This window comes from Panthera onca, chromosome A2 (genome assembly GCF_046562875.1).
Source record: "Panthera onca isolate mPanOnc1 chromosome A2, mPanOnc1 haplotype 2, whole genome shotgun sequence".
Classification (NCBI taxonomy): Eukaryota; Metazoa; Chordata; class Mammalia; order Carnivora; family Felidae; genus Panthera; species Panthera onca.
In genome coordinates, this window is record NC_138340.1 from 56,056,312 (window position 1) to 56,070,892 (window position 14,581).

Sequence of the window (14,581 nt, forward strand, 5' to 3'; positions counted from 1 at the left end):
ATGGAGTCCCGCAGCGCACTCGCCGGCCGATCGGGGGCCACGCCTCCAACGCCCATCAAGCGCGACGTGCCGCTGTGCGCAGACAAATGCCCAGTAGAATCCGGCTTTGCTCGGAAAGTCACGCCCCCTAAGGGGAGGGCCGCGCGAGTTTTCACCAGGCTCGCCGCAGACATTGGCCAAGTGCGGGATCTCCCCGCCCCGGGGGAGGGGCCACCCTATGCCCCGCCCCCCCCCCCCCCCCCCCCCCCCGCCGGCCGGGCTCTCCTGCGCTCTCCCAAGGCTGGGACTTAGGCCGCCTGGTTTCCCGGCGGACTCCGCGGCTGGCGCGCTGTGTGACCTTGGGCCAGCGTGCGCGCTCTGGGGTCTCTGTTTCCACGGGTAAAATGGGATGGTGTGGTGCTCTGGCCCTGCCATCTGGAACCTACTGGAATCCATGACCTCTCCGACTTGAGGCCGCACGCGCGCCCTCCCCGCCCCATCTGTGGGGACTCCCAGGTGAGACAAGTACTCCCTACACGTCATTTGGGCTCTCTGAGCCTCAGTTTCCTCGTCAGTACAGCTGGGCTGGTGATCCAGTCTTAAGGGGACAGTCGGGTGTCCGTGCTCACTCCCTTGTCTCCCCTCCCCAAACCAAGCCAAGCCCGAGCGACAGCTGGGAGTGTCTTGGGGTTGGACCCTGGGAGGAGGCTCCAACAATACAGCCCCAGAGGCCAGAGACAATGGGCCTCTCTGTAGGCCCAGCTGTCCCCGCCAGCCAAACAAGCAGCTGACCCGAGGGCTGCCAGGAACAGGGATCCCTGGTGGCTCCATGAGGGCGCCCGTGGGCGTGACAGAGTGGGGCACCGCGAAGGGGAAGGACCCAGACTTTTCAACAGTGCCCTCCAAGTGCCTGTCACTTGAATGCATAATGGCACTGGATTCTCACAACCAAATCCTATGAGGGGCTGCTGTCATCACCTCAGTTTTTTCAGGAGGTGAGCTGAGGTCCGGATTAAACCTAGACTAGGCCACCTGTCAGCACCATGACCTTGGGCAAGTTGCTTAGCTCTTTAGTCCTTCATTTCTGCATGTGAAAATGGGGTGATGCCTTCCCACCTACCTCATGGGGAAGTTGAGATCATCAAAAGAGATCATAATACTGATTATTATTTAAAGAGCACCTAGTGTGTATTAGGTTCAATTCTAAGAGCTATGCTCACTTAATCCTTGTAACAACCCTAGGAGGTGAACTATGGTTATTCCCATTTTACAGATGAAGAAACTGAGGCACAGAATGGTGAAATAACTTGCCCAAAGGTCAAGGATATAGACAGATGTAAACCATAGCCACAGAAGGAAAAAAGTAATATCTATTTTTTTTTAACATTTATTTATTATTGAAAGATAGAGACAGAGAATGAGCATGGGAGGGGCAGAGAGAGGGGAAGACACAATCCAAAGTAGGTTCCAGGCTCTGAGCTGTCAGCACAGAGGCGGCACGGGGCTCAAACTCACAAACCACAGAGATCATGACCTGAGCCAAAGTCAGATGCTTAACTGACTGAGCCACCCAGGCACCCCCCCCCCAAAAAAATAATATTTAATAACAAGAGGCAAGAAAGTGTGTGCAGTGACCCTGTTTCATTGTGAGAAGTTCATCTCTGGGAACTTTGTCTGGTTTGGAAAGCCACACAGACAAATAAGCCCGTTGTTGGGAGAACGAGGGCGTGGGGCAGGCTGGAACGAGGAAAGCCACAACCAAAAAGAGTGTGAGATTGCTCTGGGTGAGAGGGTTTTTAAGTTGTCCCCTGTGTGGCTGAGGAGGGAGGTGGTCTGATGAGCCCGGGGGCTTGGGAACACCTTCCAAACAGCATGCCAGCCTAGACCACTGACCCACACTATCACCCGAGGGAGAAATAAACTATGTTATTATTCATACTGAGTGTTTGGGAGGCTCTTTGTTACAGTATCCTAGCCAACACACTGCGCTGGGACACAGCCGTGAACGTGAACCCGGCAGGCAAGATCTGAAAGCCTTGGTCAAGCTCGGTTTAGTGGCAGATACAAATGTTAAACAAGGAGACAATCAAATTTCAAACTAATCAGGGCATGAGCTGAGGAGTGGCAGAGAAAGAAGGTGCCCCCTGATTTAGGCAGTGGTCATGAAGCACCTTTGAAGAGATGGTTGTTTTTCGCTTTTTAATCACGTCTACCTTATTTTATTTTATTTTATTATTTTTTTTTAATTTTTTTTTTAATGTTTATTTATTTTTGAGACAGAGAGAGACAGAGCATGAACGGGGGAGGGTCAGAGAGAGAGGGAGACACAGAATCTGAAACAGGCTCCAGGCTCTGAGCCGTCAACACAGAGCCCGACGCGGGGCTCGAACTCACGGACCGTGAGATCATGACCTGAGCCGAAGTCGGACGCTTAACCGACTGAGCCACCCAGGCGCCCCACGTCTACCTTATTTTAAAATGTCATTGTGATGTAACAAGACACTGACTTATTGCACATTACAGACTTATTATCCCCCCGCTTTGTGCAATCTTAGAATATATTTCATCTTCAGATGAATACAAAACCCTAAAAACATAACACCCCTTTTGGAAAATACAGGCATGCAAATGACAACGTTAACTGCAGAAATGCACCAAAGAGGAATAATAAATGGCATGGATCCAATATTTCAATATTAGTTAATATTAGTTAAATCGGCATAATATTGAAACCAGGCCCTTTAAGTTCTAGTAAGCACTCTATTTCCATTCCAGTCCCTTGCAACAATAACAACAATATTAGCTAGTGTCCTTTAAACTCTTAAGAGTGCCAAGCACTATTAAACATATGCAATGTGGTTTATTATCTGTTTTATTGATAAAGAGATGATTTATTTCCTTATTTTTATTTTAGAGAGAGAGCAAGCTAGTGGGGGAGAGGAGCAGAGAGGGAGAGAGAGAAGAAATCTTAAGCAGGCTCCACACCCAGCATGGGGCTCGAAGGGGAACTTGACGATGGGCAGATCAACCGGGAGGTCCATCCCATGACCCTGAGACCATGACCTGCACCAAAATCAAGAGGGGGCCGCTCAACCAACGGAGCCAGCCAGGTACCCCGATGAAGAGATTATTTTCCAAGTTTATTTATTTATTTGAGAGAGACAGGGACAGCACAGCCGGGAAAGGAAGAGATGATGTTTCAATGAGCGGAAGACACGGCAAGTGCAAAGACTAGAGGCCAGGTGGAGCAGGAGAAGGTAGTGTATGTTTTATTCCTACCACAGTGGGAAACTGCATACCAGGCAGAGTCCCAATAGGATAGAGCAGACCCATTCAGTAGGGTTTAATGAAAAGAGTTCAGCAAAGGGGCGATTTACCTCAGTGTGTGGGCATGGGGAGGATGGTGTTGTAAGGACATCAATGGGCTGGTGCAGTCCCCGGGCTGGCAATAGTGGGGAGCCACTAGCCCCGAAACCTGAAGGAAGGAGGAGGGGGAGCGGTTTCCTAGAAGCAACAGGAGACTCAGTGATGGGGTGAGGGGCCCCCCGGTGAAAAGCTGTGGCTAGAGAGACACAGTCACTGCCGAAACTGGGAGTAAGTCAGGGCAATACCCCAACTTTTCTCTCCTCCCACCTTCTGATGCCTGTCGGTGCCTCCCATTGGCCGAAACCAACTGGGAGCCAAAGACCAAGGATGCCCAGGTGATGGCATCCAGGGGGATCAGCTTTGTTGGGGGTACACAGAGCAGGTGAAAACTGTGGCCAATGGATCTGGGAGGTGGGGGCTAAGTGGAGAATAACCAGAGGTGTTCTAGATGACTTTGAAGATCTCTCCAGCCCTCTCTGAGCCAACTCTGTAACAGAAATGGATTACTTGAAAACTTCCCCTCTTGCTAATACTGGCTGCAAGCATCTTGTTCTTGAGCACTTAACAGGGACTGTCACTGTGGAAACCTGATACTCAGGGTTGGTCACCGGTACCTACCATCCAAACCACCAGCCCTGGAGTGGGTCCAGCCAGGTGACCAGGTGATGCCCAAAGGTGGAGAAATCATGGCACCTGTGAGATCCCCTGGTCTCGGGAGTACTGGGGATCCTCTCTGCCAGGGAGGACTGGCCCTGAGGGAGTTCCACAGCCACGAGAACTCATTAGCTCACAGTGCTGTCTGGATACTCACTCCAGGGCACGTAAGGCCAACAAGAAAGCACACAGGCACCCAGATTCTCCCTCAACTGCACACATGGAGGGAGACACAAACACCCCACAGCTACAGGCACACCCCCAGGCATGTACACACAAATGCACAGACACAGGCACAGATGCTCACAGGCAGACATGCACCAGCCGTGTGTTCGGCCACGGCCCAGCCCACGTCCGGCCACCCTGCTGATTCTTCGACCCTTCCCGCCTCGGTTTTCCGGATGGTCCCAGGATGAAGAGGGCATGCCCCGCCATATGCTCCTGTGGATCCCTGAACCTCCCTGGAATGGGTCGTCTTCTTCATCACTGTCCCTCTGCCCCAGAAGGGGAAGTTCCTGGAACACAAATATTGAAGGAAGAAAGGAAAGAGGGAAGGAACAGGGAACAAATGGAGGGAGGCAGAGACCTAATCGTGATAAAATGCGACAGTATGATGTAAATATGCCAGGGCCCATTCAGGATTTGTTGGGCCCTGTGTTTATACAATGGGGGAGGGGAGCTGTTTTTCAACTAGGAAGACCAAAATGATGAATACTGATGAGAGAAAGAGCCTTGGAAGGGGCCTGTGTAAGTGAGGGCCCTGGTGCTGAACAGGAAATCTGCACCTGTCAACATGCTTGAAGCATGGACATGTTTCTAATACTAACATTCTAACAAATTCAGGAACACAGACACTAGAAGCCTGGAGTCCCAGACACTTATGCACATACACACACACACACACACACACACACACACACACACACACACGTGTGCACAGCTCTAGGCTCTGGTTGCTCTCCAGCTGGGCCCTCTGGACACCAGTCTTCAGAGGCCCCTGCAGCCCTCACTTAGAAATTAGGCCCTGGCCCAGCTGCTTGCACATCAAATGAGTGTGTGCTGATGGACCCACCCCCAGGTGTGCACTTTGATGTTTCAGAGGAGTGGACTCTATTCCTGCCTCCTCACCTGGAGCCCCAACCCATGCCTACCTGCCCGCTATGAGCTGCCTTCACGCCACAGGGCCAGGGGGACGAGGTGGGTGCTGTCTCCGGAGAGGGGCTTGGCCAACATTCAGTGAAGCGTCAGCTGCTGGCCCTTAGAGCCGGCAACACCCCCCAGCATGCCTCCCCAACACATTCTACTGCCTTTTCCCAAGGATGGGACATCGAGGCCCAGGCAGGGAGGTCGTGGGCCCTGTGCAGGTTCTCTTGGGGAATAGCAGTATGTGACACACACACACCCATCACAAGCATTTCTGGAATGCCAAAGATTATAAAAGGTTTTCTTATTCAATGCAGGAAAGCATAAAGCAAACGAAAATGGCTTGTAATGCTGCTGTGCAGCTAATCCCAGTGGCATTTTAAAAATAATGCAGGCACACATTTAGAAAATGCAAACGGTTCCAAAAGATTACAAAGTGAAAACCCGAACCTTCCTTGCTGTCTCAGTCCCTCTCCCCGGAGATGATCACTCTTTGCATTTCCTTCCCGAATACGTTGCTATACTGGCTTTTACTGAAGAAAAGAGAAGAATCACTCTGCCCACTATTTTGTACCTTGCCAGTTTCCCACCTAAAACACATCTCTGCAGATCTGTCCACGTCAACATGGCCCAATCTGTTGCCTTCTTTTTAATGGCTGTGCTTTATTCCATGGTCTGTGCTCTCTGTCAAGGTGTATTTATTCCCAGTTTCTTTCCTCTTAAACACTGTACCTCGATGTACTATTAGTATTTCCGTAGGGCCAGTTAAAACAGAGACACTCCATCAAAGAGTATATGGGTTTTTAATTCCGGTAGAAATTGCCAAAATGCCCTCCAGAAGGGTGGCATTAATTTGCACTTTTATCAGCAATATACAAAAGAGTCTGTCTCCCTACACTGTTAACAATTTTGTCAAACAGAGTGAAAAGTCAGATCTCAGTGTTTCTTAACAGCTTTGCTGAAACATAATTCACATGCTACACAGTTCACCCGCTTTACGTGTTTACAGTGAGGTGTTTACAGTTGTGTCTCCATCAGCATGATTAATCGTAGGGCATTTTCATCGCTCCAGAAAGAAACCCTGCAGCCATTAACAGTCACTGCCCAGTTTTCTCCCTCCCTTAGCTTCTAGCAACGGTCAGTCCACTTTCTGCATCTCTAGATTTGCCTATTCTGGACATTTCATAAAAATGAAATCCTATGGGGCGCCTAAGTGGCTCAGTGGGTTAAGCGTCTGACTTTGGCTCAGGTCAAGGTCTCACGGTTGGTGGGCTCGAGCCCCGCATCAAGCCCGGTGTGGCGCCCCACAGCATGGAGGCTGCTTGGGATCCTCTCTCCTCCCTCCCTCTTCGCTCCTCCTCCACTCGCGCTTTTTCTGCCTCTCTCAAAATAAATAAACTTTAAAAATGAAATCATATCGTATGTGGTCTTTGGCGTCTGACTTATTTCACTTCGCATAACATTTTCAAGGTTGTTCCAAGTTGCCGCACGCATCAGCACTAACTCCCTCTTTATGGCACAACATTCCGTTATGTGGATAGACCACATTTTGCGTATCCATTCATCAGACGATGGACGCTTGGGTTGTTTCAGGGCTTTGGGGCTCTTGTGAATAAGGCTGCTGTGAACATGCACGCACACATTTTTGCGTGCATGTGTGATTTCATTTCTCCTGGGTATATAGGATTTGGTGTCGTTTTAATAGGCGCTTCTTTTAATTTTGAGTGAGGTTGAACATCTTCAAGAATTGCCTGTTCAAATGCATTGCCTATTTTACTGTGAGGTGGTCTGCATGTTTTCTATCTGTGATATTGTGATTTATGACAAGAAATATATATTTGGTCTTCATCCCTTTCTGGGCATCAAGCCCCTAAAACCCTTGGAATTTTCTAAGCAATGAGAACCATACAGGGTGTCTTTTTTATGTTAATGGGGGTACTTTGGGAAAGCATCTGTGGGTGGGAGCTGGTTGCCAAGGGACCCATGTGATGAGAGGGCTGGAACTTTTAACTTTTAACTCCGACCTCCAAGGAGGAGAAAGGGGCTGGAGATTGAGTTTGGTCACCAATGGACAAAGGTTTAATCAACCATGTCTAGGTAATGAAACCTCCATAAAAACCCTAAAGGACTGGGTTTGGAGAGCATCTGGGCACATGAACATGTGGCGATCTGGGGAGAGGGGATACTGAGGCTCCTCACCCTTTCCCCACACACCTTGCCCTTTAGCTCACTCTTCTATCTGGTTGTTCTCGAGTTCTGTCCTTTCATAATAACCCAGTAAGTAAACTTTTCCTGAGTTCTGTGAGCTGCTCTAGCAAATTAATCAAACACAAGGTGGGGTCATGGGAACCTCTGATTTATGGCCAATCTATCAGAAGCACAGGTGACAACCTAGACTTGCCGTTGGCATCTGAAGTGGGGCAGTCTTGTGGGACAGAGGCATCTGAGGCTGTCTCCTGGTAGAGAGTGGCAGGATTGAACTGTAGGATTCACAGCTGGTGTCTGCGAATGGCTTGGGAGTGGGGAAAACACCCGCACACTGTACTTGGGGAGCAGGATTATAACTGGTGTTGGAATCACACTATCGATCTGAGCTCTTTGTTAATCAAGAAAACGTAGTCCGTTGTCTGGCACATGTATCATAAACACACTTTTCCAGTTTGCCGTTTGTCTTTTGACTTCATTTGTGGTATTTTGTGACATTCAAACATCAACATTCTTTATGTGTTCACAGTTACTCACCTTTCCTTTTTTTAGGCCTATAACCAGCTTAGGCAGGTGTTTCCCACCACGATGATAAATCTATCCATGACATCCTGGTTTTCATTCCTCCTCCCTCTTCTTTTGTAACGATTCAAACTTGGATCTACGTGGGGTTTATTCTGGTGCCAGGGATAAAAATCCAGTGTTCTTTGTAGATGGTGAAATAATCGTTTCAACATTATTGATGGAAGAACCCTTCTCGTCACCACCAGTTTGAAATTTCTTTACCGCAAATTCACCTTTTACCACTTTACCATAAATTTCATGTTCCAGTGTCTTCAAACCTGCTTCAAGACCCTCCAACGCAGTGCTTCTCGATCCTGGTTGCACATCAGAATCATGTGGAGGCATTTAAGAAAGCACCAATATCCGGATCCCACCCATTGGATCAGAATCTCTGGGGGGTAGGGCCAAGTATCGCTTTGTTTTATTCATCTGCTTTTTTTGGAAGCACTATATGGGTCCTAATATAAAGCCAGGCCCAGGAACTAGTCACCCCACTGACTCTTCCAGCTATTTCTTCTTTTCTTAAATTTTTTTTAATGTTTTATTTATTTTTGAGAGAGGGAGAGAGACAGAGCATGAGCAGGGGAGGGGCAGAGAGAGAGGGAAACGCAGAATCTGAAGCAGGCTCCAGGCTCTGAGCTGTCAGCACAGAGCCTGACGTGAGGCTCAAACTCACGTACCATAAGATCATGACCTGAGCCGAAGTCGGACACCCAACTGACTGAGCCATCCAGGCGCCCCTCTTTCTTCTTTTCTACCAAACTCTGTTTTAATAGGGTTGGACCTGCCGTGACTCTTCTTTTTCAGAATGACCTTGGCCATTTTTCACATTTGCATTTTTCCAGATGAACTTTATTATCATCAAAAAAAAAAAAGCCTGTTATTAAAAATTAGGCCACACTGATCTTATTTTCAGTCAACAAATATTTATTGAGCACCTACTACTTGCCAGGCACTAGGGGATGGAGGAGTGAACATGATAAGAATTTCTGCCTTCCAAGACCTCACCCACTATTGGAAAGGGACATGCGAGTGCGGTCCAGGAACAATTCTCTGAGGAGGTGACGTCTGAGTCTAGTCTGCATGTTATCTCTGGTCCCAGGAGGCAGGCCTGGCAGTGGTCTCCCCAACATCCCCTTCCCCTGTGCCTTGCTGACGACACCCCAGCTTTGTTTAGGGCAGCAATGTGGCTTGCCTAGGTGACACTTTCGTTTTCCCGGGCTCTGTTGCACACAGTTCTGGCCAAGGAGGCCAGATTACGCGGGATTACTAAACCAAATGGCATTCAAAGACAAGAAAAGCTGACTCAGTGCCAACAACTGCTTACCTCTAGTAGCGTGAAGAAAATAAATCGTTGCATTTAAGTCACCAAGAAATGGACTGTTTGGGGGTGCCTGGATGGCTCAACCAGTTAAGCATCTGACTCTTAATTTCAGCCCAGGCCATGATCTCACAGTTCATGAGTTCGAGCCTCACATCTGGCTCCATGCTGATAGCATGGGGTCTGCTTGAGATTCTCTCTCTCTCCCTCTCTCTGCCCCTCCCCCTCTTGCACATGCTCGCTCTCTCTCTCTCTCTCTCTCTCAAAATAAATAAATAAACAAAAAAAAGAGAGATGGACTTTGTTACTTATGCCTGAAAAGCATTCCTGATACAGCCTCCACCCGGGACTTTGTCAAATAACCCATCCATGTTCTTGACATTGCAAATTCAACAAACAAGTAGGAATGACTTGGCAACATAGAACAGTAGAGGAACCATTCTAAAACTTAACAAGATCTGGGCACCAGCATCTCGGTTTTTCTTTTAATTATGGTTTAAAAAAATAACAAGATTAATCATAACTATTTTGAAGTTTACAGCTCAGTAGTGTCGAATATATTCACATTGTCATCCGACGGAATTCCAGAACTTTTTATCTTATAAATTGGAAACTCTCTACCCATTAAAAAACAACTCCCTGGCCCCCTCCCCGGCTAGCCCTGGTAACCACCATTCTACTTTCTGTGTGTGTGAATTTTTTTTAAATATATATACATTGTTTATTTTCAGTAACAAATAGGTCCTATTTTCTATGCATCAAAACAAGAGTAATTGTGGCCTCCTTGATCCGGAAAAGGTATGCATGTGAGTCCAGACAAATAATATTTGTCTAATGCTAACTATTAGTGTTCTTGAAATGCCTGCACCTCTAAAGTAAAATTATATTAATTTGATCACTCTAGGGATGTCACAGAAATGGAATCATACAGTATTTGTCCTTTTGTGACTGGCTTATTCCAGTGAGCATACTGTCCTCAAGACACATCCATGTTGTAGCATGTGATACGATTGCCTTCTTTTTTTACGTCTGTATAGTATTCCTGTTTTCTTTATCCATTCTTCCACTGATGGACATTTGGGTTGTGCCCACCTCTTGGCTAGTGTGAATAATGCTGTTATGAACATGGATGTGAAAATACATCTTTGACAGCCCGCTTTCAATTCTTTTGGATATACACCCAGAAGTGAAATGTGCTGGGTCATATGTTTAATTTTTTGAGCAATTTCCACAGTGCCTGCAGCATTTTACGTTCCCCAGGAGAGTGCACAATGGTTCCAATTTCTCACATCCTTGCCAACACGTGTCATTTGCTGGTTTGTTTGTTCTTGATAGTGGCCATCCTAATGGGCGTGAAATGGTTTCTCATTGTGGTTTTGATTTACATTTCCCTGATGATAAGTGATGTGGAGCATCTTTTCACATGCTTGTGGGCAAGCATATATATAAGCATATATATAAGATCTGTATATCTTCTTTGGAGAAATGTCAATCTTGTCCTTTGCCCATTTTTTACTTGGTTGATGTTGAGTTTTAGGAGTTCTTTATATATTCTGGATATCAGCCCCTTATCAGACATACAATTTGAGAATATTTTTTTCCCATTCTGTAGGTTGTGTTTTCACTCTATTGATTGTGTCCTTTGCTACACAGAAGTTGTTAAGTTTGCTGCGGTCCTATTTATTTTTGCATTTGCGGCCTGTGCTTTTGGGGTCGTATCCAAAAAGAATCACTGCCGAATCCAATGTCATGAGGATTTCCCCCTATCTTTTCTTCTAGGAGTTTTATGGTTTTGGGTTTTACGTTTAGGTCTTTTATCCATTTTAGCGTGTGAGTTTTTGTGTATGAAACATGCTCTGTGTGGCCAAGAAGTGTGTGGGCCTCAGGAAAATTGAGGTTCTGACACTTGGCCATGGTTGGGCCTAGACACCGTTCTCATCAGATTATTGGATCACAGGGCTGGTACATCTTTGGTGGGACGGGCCCTTCCCCAGTACCAGTGAGGATGCCCACTGGTCCTCATCTTAGGGACTTTCATTCAGCAATCGCCAGACCTTCATCACCCCCACCATTATCCACAAGGTCATATGTACATCATTCAGGCAGCACGCATTACCTTGATCTTCCCAAGGGCCATTGGGGGTGGTGGGCAGGCCAAGAAGGATGCTCCTTTTGCAGACAAGAAATGGAAAGCTTAGGGGTATCCTCACGTCCCAAGTATGATTCTAACTGCAGAACTCTTCCTTCTATACTGAGGTTTTCCTCTCTATGAATATTTTTAAAAATTGCTGATACAATCATATGGTATATACAACAATCCATCCTGGGAGAACTGAGCTGAAAGAAACAATTTTAACGAAATTTTAAATCATTATATATAGAAATGCTGCTTTCAGCTTTGTTTGGAGTAGCCACAAACGTTGGCTTGGAATTGGGTTGGAATGTTCCCAAATACCAAACAATAAGGAAATGGTTAGACCAATGAGTGGAATCCTTTGCAGTTAAGGGAAATCCAAATGCATACCCTAACCTAGCAGAACTGTGTGGAACCCGTTTATAAATAAACACTGACTACATAAAAGCCATTTATACCGTGTTGGTCAACTTCTCACATGTGCTCACAGCCATTTTTACCCTTCTCTTGCCCTCTGGCATCGCACGCAGCCAATGGTCAGCAATGGAACAACACTGAAGGATGGGAAGGCGAGAGAAGTCAAAGTATTTCTCCTTTTCTCTGCTCCCTGTGACATCTCTGGCAATGTGGCAGGTGGTTCTCCTCTGTGGCTTCTCCTTCTTGTCCCCCAGGGACTTTTTGTGGCCCTAGCTCCTACCAGGAAGGCTCCTCCCATGATTCTAGCTCTTGAGAGGCAACCCCAGCTCCTGGGTAACATGGAACACCGATGCCTGTCGCTGTCCAGAGGAATGATGGTGGCTTCCTTCTGGGCTAATCAGTGGGATACCTCACCCATTTGGCTCCCAACTGCTCTATTACCTGAGGAACCAATTCCCTGTATTAAATTCCATCTGAGCGGTTTGCGTTTTCCTGGCTATACCCAGGCTGATACCTACACTGATGGAAAAAAAAATTTTTGTTCACATTGTAAAGATGGTGTGTGTTCATTGTGCAAAGTACGGAAAATCCAGAAACATATACAAATGGAATAAAAATCAGCCATAATCCCACTACCTAAATTTTAGCTCTATTACCATTCCTCACATTTTTAAAATATGTGATACTGTATCCTATATAATTTTATAATCTGCTTTTTTAGCAAACAGCATAGCACGCAATTTCTCCATGTTGCTTATGAATTCCTTATAAATAATGTTTTGGATGGCTGTGCGTAATATATCATCAACTGGATGTAATCTATTGTTGGACATTTAAACAGGTCTTTTTTTGCTAGTATAACTAATGCTATAATTAAAATCTTTTTGTATATAGGATTTTCCCTCCTGAATTTCAGATTACTTCTTTAACTAAATTGAACCAAAGGTGTGAATAATTTAAAGGTCCTTGGTATACATTGTCAAATTACATCCTATAACTACTGAACCTGTTTACACTCCCAGAACCTCATGAGAGGACCTTGTCGTACCACTAAGGATGGGACCTTCTATGCTTTGGATTATAAAGCTCCTTAACTGATAGGAGAAGTGCTCTTATACATGACATAAAATGTCAACAATCCCAGTGGGTCTAGGCAGAAGGGCTCATTTCCTGGGGGCAAGCATAGGAGTACAGGCAAAAACCATGCATCCATTAGCTATTGTTGCATCCAAAACTTAAAGCCTTAAAACAACAAATACTCGGGGCACCTGGGTGGCTCAGTCGGTTAAGCTTCCAACTTCGGCCTGGGTCACGATCTCGTGGTCCATGAGTTCAAGCCCCACATCAAGCTCTGGGCTAACACCTCAGAGCCTGGAGCCTGCTTAGGATTTTGTGTCTCCCTCTCTCTCTGCCCCTCCCCCAGTCATGCTCGCTCTCTCTCTCTCTCTCTCTCTCTCAAAAATGAATAAACATTAAAAAAATGTTTTTAAAAAACCCAAATGCTCATTACTTCCTGTGAGCCTATGGATCACTTTGGTGGTTCTGCTAATTTGGGTCAAGCTTTGGTGATCTTGGCTGGGGTCAGTTAGGATGCCTTGGCTGGGATGACTCAACCTTCTGAGTTTGTCTACTCTTAACTCACTAAGTGTATCTCTCACATCCTTCCAACCAGTTAGCCCAGGGATGTTGTCATGGCAGTGACAGGATTCAAGAGACAAAGCCACAACAATCAAGGGCTTTTTCAAGCTTCTGCTTGTATTAAGTCTCCCTCTATTCCACTTGCCAAAGCAAGACACAGGTCTTGACATAGGTCAAGCCTATGGCCAGTGTGGGATGGCACTACCAATGGATGTGACTAGTAGGAAGCAAGAAACATGGGGGCCCTTGCTACAGTCCATCTACCACAAGCTGCATCCTCGGCAGATGGGAATGTGATCGCCATAGCAACCAGCAAGGGCTACTCCTGAGGCCCAGAAGGTACGAAGACAATATCTCAGTGGAGGCTGCTGACCTGCCTTCAACACATACATTGCATTGCATTGCATTGCATTGCATTGAGGGAATAGGAAGGGTGGAATGTTTGAATCAACACCCTAGAGGAATGAGATCTGGAAGGAAAAATTAAGTTGGGGGACAAAAAATAAAGAAAAGTACAATTCTTACATGCCTGAGTTTAGCAACTAGCATTCAAATGCACAATGAATGAGAAAAGAATTGGCCTTGGGTAGAATGGAGAGAGGGCAGGAAAACACTAGCATCTTATGAAAAAATTTCCAATGTTGGAGGGATACGAAGCCTCCCATTCCTTTGGAATTGCCAGTTTGGGACCAGTAGGGTCCTTAAATATCAACCAGCATAATCCCCTCATTTCAGAGCCCAGGAAACAGAAGCTCAGGGAGGTTAAATAACTTGTCTGAGATCTCCTGGCAAGCTAATAATGCAGGAGGTGAGAACCCGCCTGTGGTTCTCTCTGCTATGCTGAGCTGCTGCTGGGGTTTGCTGCAAACACTCAAATTGCTTCTTAATTGGAGTCTCCTGCTTAATTAGCTGCTTCCTGAGCAGCCTGTGCTCCCTGTTTGGAAATCTCAATCAACATCATCATCTCTAAATTGGTGTGACCTCGCTCTTCTCATGTCTTCCGTATAGGGATTTGCTTCATGGTTTCGCCCAGTAGGACAGCTGGGGACTGGAGAGGGCTTGCAAACGGCATTTGGAGAGAGCATGGCTGTTCTCACCACCACCCTCTGCTCCTGGGACTTCTGAACAATCCACAACCTCACCAGGAGGGTCAGGACTGG

The 14,581-nt window shown here is 46.6% G+C and overlaps 1 long non-coding RNA gene across 1 annotated transcript; it reads left to right on the forward strand.

Annotated features, from left to right (window-relative positions):
* Positions 1-272: 272 nt before the first annotated feature.
* LOC132678897 (uncharacterized) lies at positions 273-6,549 on the forward strand. Its single transcript, XR_009609865.3, has 2 exons — positions 273-495; positions 2,894-6,549. It is a non-coding gene; the product is annotated as an uncharacterized LOC132678897 (long non-coding RNA).
* The last annotated feature ends 8,032 nt before the right edge of the window (positions 6,550-14,581 follow it).